This window comes from Carassius carassius, chromosome 10, assembly GCF_963082965.1.
Source record: "Carassius carassius chromosome 10, fCarCar2.1, whole genome shotgun sequence".
NCBI lineage: Eukaryota > Metazoa > Chordata > Actinopteri > Cypriniformes > Cyprinidae > Carassius > Carassius carassius.
Genome location: NC_081764.1, coordinates 7,145,328 through 7,155,990, shown reverse-complemented (window position 1 = coordinate 7,155,990; position 10,663 = coordinate 7,145,328). Strand labels below are relative to the sequence as shown.

Here is a 10,663-nt window from a genome sequence, read left to right as displayed (position 1 = left end):
CAGTCATTCTTCTAAATTGTTTTTAAAAACTTTGGGCATGTTTAGCATGCATACCACCAGTTATGGCCCCTGCTTCAGCTCAATGATGAGGTCATCCAATATTATCAGGACTGACAGAATCCACACCTTCCAGTGACATTTGCTTGGGTTTTGGAGGGAGGAGGATTACAGGAAGCAGCATATGAAATGGTGATAATGATATTATGTGGTTATTAAGGGAACCTCTAGTCAATAGCCTGCCATATGAGAATCTCAAAATCTGGTTGTAATCAGATGAAAGAGCTGGAGCAAAATGACATTAAATGGTGTTTCAGCAGGAAGATGATGTGATATTATTATGTAGTATGAAAAATTATTATATTGGTTTACTCTTTCATTTTTCAGTAAATATGGATACATCCCAGTACTTTGAAGTAAAATGAATGACAGTATGTTTTTTTTTTATCTTTTTGTGTCTGCAGGTAATGGAAGATTTGACATCCATTCAGGGAACCAATATGCTTTTAGCCTGATGAATCAAAAATCCAGCCTTGATGTACCACATGGAATGAGAGGAAGAGGCCATAGGTCTACTTTAAACACTTCAAAGGCTCCTAATGGCAAAATAAAACAATAGAGTAATCCCTTTTGCAAACCAGATTGTGTGTGTGTGTGTGTGTGTGTGTGTCTGAGTAAAACTTAATTTTTGTTTTATTCTGTAAAATACTTATGGCATTTTTTTCCAATTTTGAAATATAAAAATTGCCATTTAGATCATGAAATGACAATTGGGCAAAAAAATAATAAATTATTTGCCATGTTTTCAGACATGTTTGCTTGATTTAGGGCTTTAATCACCTGTTAAAAATATTAAGGGACTTAAGAATTTCCTGCAAAACATTGCAGTCTAATTTCAGTGTATCTCCAGAGGCAGAAATCTAGCGTTTTCTTTACCTCAGACGGAAATGAATATTCAGACCTAGCATACGGTCAGCAGACCGCAAACAGGCTGCATATTTATTTCCACGTCATTTATTCTCATTACACAGTCCTCAGGATGTCAATGGAGCCATTTGTGCTCCATTGATACACCAGTGCGTTAGAGAGGGAGGGAGGGAGAGAGAGGCGAGATAAAAGGCATTATTGTGTTCAGGTTGAACTGGTGAACTCTCATACTTTTGAAAGATGTTGTAACTCTTTGCTAAACTAGCAGTGAATGTTCAGTCTTCCATTTGTTGCTGGAAAATGCAAGAATCTCGAAATGAAAAAAATAAACAGAACAATCAATGCTTTAATTTCACAATTAATAGTGGAATAGTAGGAAACAGATATGTTAACAGTACAATATAAATGTCTCATATATAATGTATCAGTATTTCAGGATGTCCGTTTTACTTTATACACCCTCTGAATCCACAGCGATATTCTCACTGAAATTAAGCTTGACTAGCAAAAATCCTACTAAGATACTGTTACCAATCTGCTTCCAGCTGAGCAACATGTTCACTAGCCATAACTCAGTGCTACTTCACTAACCTTTTAGTCATCACATGTCTGATACTCATCACTATAGACTGGTGTAGTGCAAGCACTTTCCTGCCCCTGCAGTAAACGCTTAGATGTGACACGTGTCCGCCGTCTGACAATAAATCAATTTGGATTTAAGAGAGCACCTACTGAGTAGCAGTGGGACTCATAAAAAGATCCAGTTACATTTTGTGCTAGGTGAATCTATGATCTTTTAAGCCTCTCAATTAGATTAGATCGGCCCAAATTAGATTAGTTTAGGTTTTTCGCTGGTCATTTGCAGCCTTTGAGGGGATCCACTAGAATGAGTCAGGCACTCGTTTACCAGTTTAGCAAGTATGAATTTTCTCTGTTAATTTTGATGTGTTGGCTATAATAAATAAACTCTATGGGTTACTAAATGGGTTCAAATAGGGGTATATCTGACAAAAACTTATCCACACCAGTGATGGCAAGGTTTCAGGGTATGGTCTGTGGCTTGCTACACTGGCCCATTTGAGACATTTTACATCAATTTTATATCCATTTAATATATATATATATATATATATATATATATATATATATATATATATATATATATATATATACACAGTACAGACCAAAAGTTTGGAAACATTACTATTTTTAATGTTTTTGAAAGAAGTTTCTTCTGCTCATCAAGCCTGCATTTATTTGATCAAAAATACAGAAAAAATTTAATATTGTGATCTATTATTACAATTTAAAATAATTGTTTTTAAATTTATTATACTTTAAATTATCATTTATTTCAGTGATGCAAAGCTGAATTTTTAGGATCATTATCACATGATCCTTTAGAAATCATTATAATATGATGATTCATTATCAAAGTTGGAAACAGTTCTGCTGCTTAATATTTTTTCAGAACATGTGATACTTTTTTAGGATACTTTGATGAATAAAAAGTAAAAAAAAAAAAAAGAAATAAAAAAAAGAAGCTATGTTTTTAAAATATAAATATTTTGTAACAACAATATACACTACTGGTCAGTAATTTGGGTTCAGTAATTTTTTCTTTCTTTATTTTTTTTTTAAATAAAATCAATACTTTTATTCAGCAAGGATGTGTTAAATTGATAAAAAGTGATAGTAAAGAAAATATATTACTAGAATATATATTATTAGAATTTTTTTTTTATTTTGAATAAATGCAGTTCTTTTTAACCTTTTATTCATCAAATATATTAGACAGCAGAACTGTTTCCAACACTCATAATAAATCAGAATATTAGAATGATTTCTAAATGATCATGTGATAGACTGGATGTTACATGTGACACTGAAGGCTGGAGTAATGATGCTGAAAATTCAGCTTTGCATCACAGGAATAAATTATTTTTTTAAAGTATATTCAAATAGAAAACTATTATTTTAAGTTGTAATAATATTTCACAATATTACTGTTTTGTCTGTATTTTTGATCAAATAAATGCAGGCTTGATGAGCAGAATAAACTTCTTTCAAAAACATTAAAAATAGTAATGTTGCCAAACTTTTGGTCTGTACTGTATATATATATATATATATATATATATATATATATATATATATATATACAGTATATGGGATGTAAAATGTAACAAGTGTAATGGTACACAAAAATGACAGTTCGGTACTTACCTTGGACCTTTGTTTTGAAGTCACAGCTCAGGAAAACAATACATAAAATATTTTTATATATACATATATTTATTTTTATTTTTTTATTAAACAGTGGTTTACTGAACAAATTGTGGCATTGTCCTTGAATAAATTATAATTAATATTTTCCTAGGGATAAAAAAAACAATCTTTCTCAGGAAATGCTGTAAACTGCATAGGGATTCCTACTTGCACAGTACTATAATATTAAACAAAAAAAAGCAACTTAATCTACTCCCATTTGTTGATGAAATATAATCATTTAAAACAATAAGTGTTCTTGTTTTATCTTTCTTTATAAATGTCACTTGGTAATGGAAATTAAATTTTGCATTTAAATTGTCTTTTTGGGGACTTTTTTCACTGAATGTAACCTTAAACCCAAGCCTACTACAGTGCATATGTCCATGACAATTTACTGTAGTGCCGGTAAATGTTAAGGCATACTGTACAAGACAGTCCAGAAGCCACCAACTGTGTTGCTGTCTAAGGTGCTGAAAACACACCAGGGTCCTTTCTCTCTCTCTCTCTCTCTCTCTCTCTCTCTCTCTCTCTCTCTCTCTCTCTCTCTCTCTCTCTCTCAGTCATCTTCGTTAACACAACACTATTTTGACTCTGTTCGTCTTAGCTGGTTTAAGCTGGTCTCCAAGCCTGAAAATGCTCTAAAGCCCTCTAAAAACAGCCAACCAGCTACTGTAAGATCAAAAAACTAGCTTGGTTCAAACTTTTGTGTTTGTTTGTTTTTAAGGGAACAACATTTTAAGCCATGTTTTTCATGTCAGGTTTTCAAGAAATATTGAAGTAATGTGCTCATTTAAAAAAAAAAAAAAAAAAAAAAAAAACTTATTCACACATATTAGAACTGTAATACCCCTTTAACACAAAACTAAGGAAAGAGGAACTTTATACAGTGATTCAGTGCCCTATAAATACCCCCAAGACTGAGAAATTCATAGTCACCAATTGGCATATTGTTGGTGAGTAGAGCCACTGTCATTGAGGAAAGGGGGTGTGTTAACCCTGGTCACAATGTAGCGATGTTGTGGCGGGTTTTCTCGGTTGCCATGGATTTGTAAAAGCTATTGACTGCGTTCGGTCTTTCACTAAACGTATTGATAAGAGAAACGCACCACTGAAGGGAAAGCATCATCGCTCGAGACATTCCGGCGTTGCGCGCTGACTAACAGCTCGAGCTCTGCGCACTTCGCACGCAAACTACTGCGAAAGGTAGGTAATTCTTTGTTTGTTTTTACATTTTTTTTATTAATTTTTTAGCGTAGAGGTTTTATTCTCGACATATCGTTAGATACGCATGTTTTAACACTTTGAAAGCCTGTTATGGGATGTATGAGAGTAAAGCGTTCTCTGCGTTCTCTTGCGCATCTGACAGGTGAAATCAAAGCCGGTTATTCATTCCTTCTTTCGATGAGTAGCTTGCTCTGGACTCCAGAAGTTTTTTTTTTCTTGTTCTTTTTTTTTCTCCTTATACCTAATGTGTGTTTTCACGGCTATTAAGGATATTTAGATTATTTAGATGGACACAGAGCTATGTTTGATGTTTCTGTCAACGTTTCAGTGTAGGCATTAGTCAGGACTGCACCATGTGTGTTTAAAGATGGATTTAACTGGTCATGTGTATATTGTATTGCTTTTTTGCTTGAGCCATGTAGATGTATAAAGAATGAAACTGTTTGCAATTACTTTTCTCTTGGTTTATTGCAGCAGTATTTGTATGAGACTTAAGGATGTATGTAGTGCAGTATGTGAATCGAAAATTTATACTGGCTTGCAGTTCTTTCTATGCAGTACATATGTGGTACTTTCATTGAATTTGTCTTGATTTAAGAAGATTGAGCTTTCGAAAGCATGTCCTTGTTAGCCCTTGACATCCTTACCACCAACATTAGACTTGAATAGATGCTATTTTTCCTCTACAGGATTGAACTCTTCCGGGATTGTTTTTTTTTTTTTTTTTGTCTTATTTGGAGTGCTTGGCTTGCTCTTGGGTTCTCATTGAACCCGGGCTATATGGTCTTAAAATAAACATTTCAGTTAGGAGGAAAATTAGTTTTAGAACAAGTTAGTGAAGTTCCATAGTGTGTTTTCTATTTAGTTGTTCATCTATGTATTGCAGTGCCATGTGGTGACCTTTTGAATCAAGGAGGCAAAGTCCCATCATTGGATTGGAGTTTTGTTCCATTTGATGGTGAAATAGTTTCCAGGTTAAATGCAAATGAAACAATATTTACATTATATTATAAGATAGGGAGCTTTTTGAATGAATAGTCATCAAACTCTCTGCAGATGTCATTTATATATGAAGTCATTTCAGATATATTTTGATTCAGATGTGACCAAATGTCTGATGTCAGAGTGGGTAAGTTGTTTACTTTGTTCATTTTCACTAGTTTAAAGTGAAGTGAAGTGACATTCGGCCAAGTATGGTGACCTGCTCTGCATTTAACCCATCCGAAGTGCACACACACAGAGCAGTGAACACACACACACACTGTGAACACACACCCGGAGCAGTGGGCAGCCATTTTTTATGCTGCGGCGCCCGGGGAGCAGTTGGGGGTTCAGTGCCTTGCTCAAGGGCACCTCAGTCGTGGTATTGAGGGTGGTGAGAGAACTGTACATGCACTCCCCCCACCCACAATTCCTGCCAGCCCGGGACTCAAACCCACAACCCTTCGATTGGGAGTCCGATTCTCTAACCACCAGGCCACGACTTCCCCCAATTTCAGGCTGATTTGTAGTCCTTTTTTAAACATCATATTAAAACAAGTATTATTATTTTGCCAGTGTGATTAATAGTCAGTCATAGTAATATCGAGGCCTCCTTTCATGTGATTTTTCACTTGTATCCCTAAAGATTCTTTAAGAGAAGGCAACACTACATTTTCTTCCTTTGAGAAAAACCTGATGTATTTGTATTTTCAAGAACCTAGAAAATAATACATTGATGGAAAGAACTTATTAAAGCCTGATGTAACATCAAAAACCATTGAAGAACCTCTAATTTTAAGAGTTATAGTTGTAAAAACCCATTTACATAACATATGGGCTATGTGAACTCCTTAAGTAGGTTCTTTAATGTAAAACATATTGAATAGCCCTCTGAGTTGAATTTTAATGTGCTTATGAATCCTTTCCGCCTATAATGAAAATCAGATCTTTCTAAATATGTGTCATGACAGCAAGATAAGTTACTCTACTGTAATGAAAACAATTAAAGTCGCATTAGAGACAGAAGGCAGCCTTGCGTGCTTTGAGACTTCACAAGTGAATTCAGTAGGATGAATTAGCCCGATGATTGGTTTCTGCTTCAGTCTATAGTATAGAGTGTGAAAAAGCCAGATAAGAAATGAGTTGGATGTTCTTCCACTGAGACAGTGGCTGTGATTTGCTACTAATGAGTGGTGGCAGAGGAATGAACATTGTGCTCATCTGAGCATGTGAGAGCACCATAGATTGCTGGTTTTCTATTAAACGTTTTTAAAATCCCACTACCAGAAGCAACAGGCCTCATTTATTTCAAATTCAAATCTTGCTTATGTCTGATACCCAGTAGGGCTGATTATCATTATCATTATTATGCAACAGTTAACCTGATAAATGGAGTTGGGTCACACATTTGTGTGTTTATTTACTGGACAATTTAACTTTGAAATTATAAATCATTAGGCCTGCACATAGTTTAAAAGCATTATTCATTATATAAAAATATATTTTACAATAGCAAAGTTTAGTGTACTTTATAGAAACAATGTTCAAGGTTTCTGAACTTACAATTGTCATCCTTTCAAACCGATGGGTGGTAAAGTTTCATTGTGGATTTGATGACCAAGAGCTAATGTACCCCCTTAAGCAATTAAAATTTTAAAGGAAAATCAAGTGAATAATCAACTGTTGTTCATTTTATTGTTCATGCCATATTATCTGAGTTTAAACTGGGACTCTTCATGGAATAAAGGCTATTTATTTGCCAAATTCTGCCAGTTGAGTCCACTGTGAGGAAACTAGGGCAAATTCCTCTCACCAACAGTCCACAAATAGAACAATGCAGTACGCCACCATAATAATGAACAGTATTTTGTGCCAGATTCAGATGCCTGCCACCCAATAAAATAATTTTCTATGCATAAAGATTATGTGATGATCAAGTAGTGTCGATGTTGAAGAAAGATTTGCTGTTCTCTAAGCGTTCAAATTTATGATTTAACCTGGCGGATGAAGAAAGAAAGGACCAGAACATCTCCCACAACAGTTTTGTGCTAACGGGTCTTGCAGTCAAGCACCATAAATCTCGTTCTTTGTATTTTTTGAGAATCACTGTAAATCGATGTGTGATAAGACCTTTTTCTTATTCATGATATACTTTTATCTTATTCAAAGGTTGCAAAAACAATCCAGATTTCATTTTGTGTGGGAGATAACCTCTGTGGCTGAGCGCAGTGTGTGCTAACTGATTTTCACTGTGGTTTCGAACCATCGCAGGCAGAGATGAAACCTACTGCGAGTTCTCTCATCTCCATGTGTGATGCCATATTCACTCAGACATACAAAATTCAATTAAGGAACACCTGCGCCCTAAGCTAAAAATTGTGCTGCATCTCGCTTTTCATTTTCATCCAAGCTTAATGCAGGCGCCAAAGTTTTCTAAAGCAAATTACACTAAATAAATAAATAAAAGAAGGTGGCATGCCTGAAGAGAAGCTAAGATATGATGTGAATCCATGTGAAAGGGAATTTGAGAAGGAGGACAATTTATTCAGAATGAGCTTTTTAGTCTAGTTTGCAAATGCAACATTACTGGAAATGTCACAGAGTTGACATTTCCAAACTCTACATACTGGATTTGTAACAAAAGATTCGGTAACAAACAAGTTCTAAATCATTTTTCTCAAGGGCCAAGTTAGAGTTCTGTTGTTAAGCTAAACTTATAAACCACTTCAAACAGATATTTCAATCCAAAAAGTTACATTTTGTATTTACTTATTCACCCTTATGTTGTTCCAAACCTTTGACTTTTTCTCCTTTTTTGTAAAAACACATTCTTATATAAATCTAAAAATATATATGACATGCACACTGTTTGGAATTTATGACATAGCTTTGTGTGTGGAAACAGAACCAATCTAATGTATAAATGAAATTTAAGAGATACAGTTTGTAAAAATTAATGGTTTATTTATACAGTGTTTACAAAGTGCTTTACATAAAAATATATATAAAAAACTAATATCATACAATAATATAAATAGTAAAAACTAAATATGATTAACAATAGATAACATTTTTATATAAAATAATGTAAAAATATTATATAAAAATGTTTTAAATGTATTATATTATTATTTTCTAATTTCACTAGTTATATATATAGTGCTTTCGTTTTTTTGTACTTCAGAAATTTTAATTTTGTTTAGCAAAATTGTGTGGACTACCCCTTTCTTAATTTGAACACCTTGGACCTATGCTGTACCTGTTTGTCTTTTTCCTGTTATTACAATATAAGCTTCTGTTGTCAATATTGAAGGCATTGCTCACAGTGGCAGCACCTATAGAGACTCTTTTTCATGATGACTGGCTTGAAGCCACTATCTCTGAGATCTACTTATTGTCTATTAAATTATTTTAAATGAAGGAGTGGGCAGCGGCTGTGTGTTTGTGTGTAGCCTGTGTATGTTGTGGTTTTGAATGTGGGTGTGAAATAGATCAATTCTTCAGCAGTGGGGGAGGGGAGTAACGGGTAGCCGTAGTAAAGATGCAGTGATTATAGTGATGGAGATTCTCCCCCTTACCTTATTGAACAGGCTGTTGCCATTGGAGCTGCTCGGTCACCGTCATCAGTTGAACCGAAAAGAGAATTAATATGATGAGGTAATACTAAAGGACAAACTTGAGAAGGAGGTCAGTCATATCAGACATGTTCAAGGTTTCCTTTATTCATCCTTTCCCAGGAGGCAAACAGAAAGCAGGAAGAGCACCAGGCTGGTACATTTTGCAAATGCCTAAGGCAGTAGGAAAGCACAGTTTCTGTATGATTCATCTAGCATTAGATGTTGTTTGATCATTCAGAGTGTTTTTTGGGGGGGGTTGGGGGGGGGTGTCTTGAAGTACTGGATTGTTAGATACTGGTTAATATTCTTTTATAATTCTGAAAAAGTCTTTAATGCACATACCTTGTCTTATGGTTCACAGTTCATCATTGTAAAAATCAGAATTTTAAAAATTTAACAATTACATTTTCTTTTTTTCATTAATGCTAGTCAGCAGCAAAATAGAGTGCTGCAGCCGTGATGTCAAAACCTGGATGACTACTTCTCCGTGGGCTTCCTCAAGATTTTCCTATGGGTTTTTATAATGGGCTTTTTCGATTCATGAGTAAAACAAGTTCTGCACATACTGACAATACTTGGATGGTTTGCTCAACAGTGTAAACTACACACACCCATACTGAAAATAATATTTTTAAAGCACGTATGTTTATTTTACAAAAAAAAAAAAATGTAATAAGTTACAAGAATGATTGGGTGTGAGTGCGTGCAGTATATGTTCAACAAAACATCCAAGTATTGTTATGTTTACCACAGACCTTATTTTTCTCATGAATGTAAACAAAGATATGATTCGAATTAGATTTCAAGGTTGTCATAGTGGTGCTACGGTGTAGGAACGAGGATGCAAGGAGCACATAGGAGTTTCTCAAAGAACATCTTTATTCATCCAAATAAAGATACACATGGAACAGGCAGGCAGGCACAAACACATAGCAGAAAGGTTAGACGAACAATACCAGACGCTAGACTGGGAACAACACAGGGCTTAAGTAATAAGGGAACGATTGGGATGCACATGGGATCAATAGAACTAAACGGGGAACGCCTGGAAACAAATTACATAATCAAGAAAGGAACAGAAAGGAAACCAAATATGGGGTAGGAAAACACAAGACACAGAAACACAGGGCTGACAAAGGTTTTGACATACTGTAGAGGCTGCAGCACTTTATAGATGTTTGTTTGTTTATTTATTTTTAATCCAAACTCACATTTAAGTCTGGCTTTATTCTGGTGTGGAAAGCCCGTTATTCACTTTCCAGTCAATTCTCGATGGATAAAGTCTCCTTATATACTTTTTATCTGAAGATCCTATTTCATTCAAACATATGTCACTAGTATGTTTCTTGTAATTTCAGCTTTATACCTAGTAATTGTGTAGTAATTTTAGCTCCTAGTGTAACAATATATCTCTAGTGTATTACTGTTTTTATTTTAATTTTTTACAATTGCTTTTTTTTGTTTTAATCTTTGAGGCAGAACCCGAAATTACCTCCCAACAGTATAATTTGAGTCATGTAAAAAAAAAAAAAGGAATAAGAAAAAACATTCCCCAGTATGAATAAAGGTAACAAAAAAGAAAATATCTTATTAACATTATGCTTTTGCCTCCTTATTCCAGTGTAACCTTATCAGGTTAGCTTGGA

At 34.5% G+C, this 10,663-nt stretch overlaps 1 protein-coding gene across 1 annotated transcript in view; it reads left to right on the top strand.

Annotated features, from left to right (window-relative positions):
• Positions 1 to 4,161: 4,161 nt before the first annotated feature.
• LOC132151645 (neural cell adhesion molecule L1-like protein) overlaps positions 4,162 to 10,663 on the top strand; it is a 99,444-nt gene continuing 92,942 nt past the window's right edge. Inside the window, exon 1 of the mRNA XM_059559903.1 lies at positions 4,162 to 4,402. The gene's annotated coding sequence lies outside the window, so the exon portion shown is untranslated. The remainder of the gene's footprint in view (positions 4,403 to 10,663) is intronic.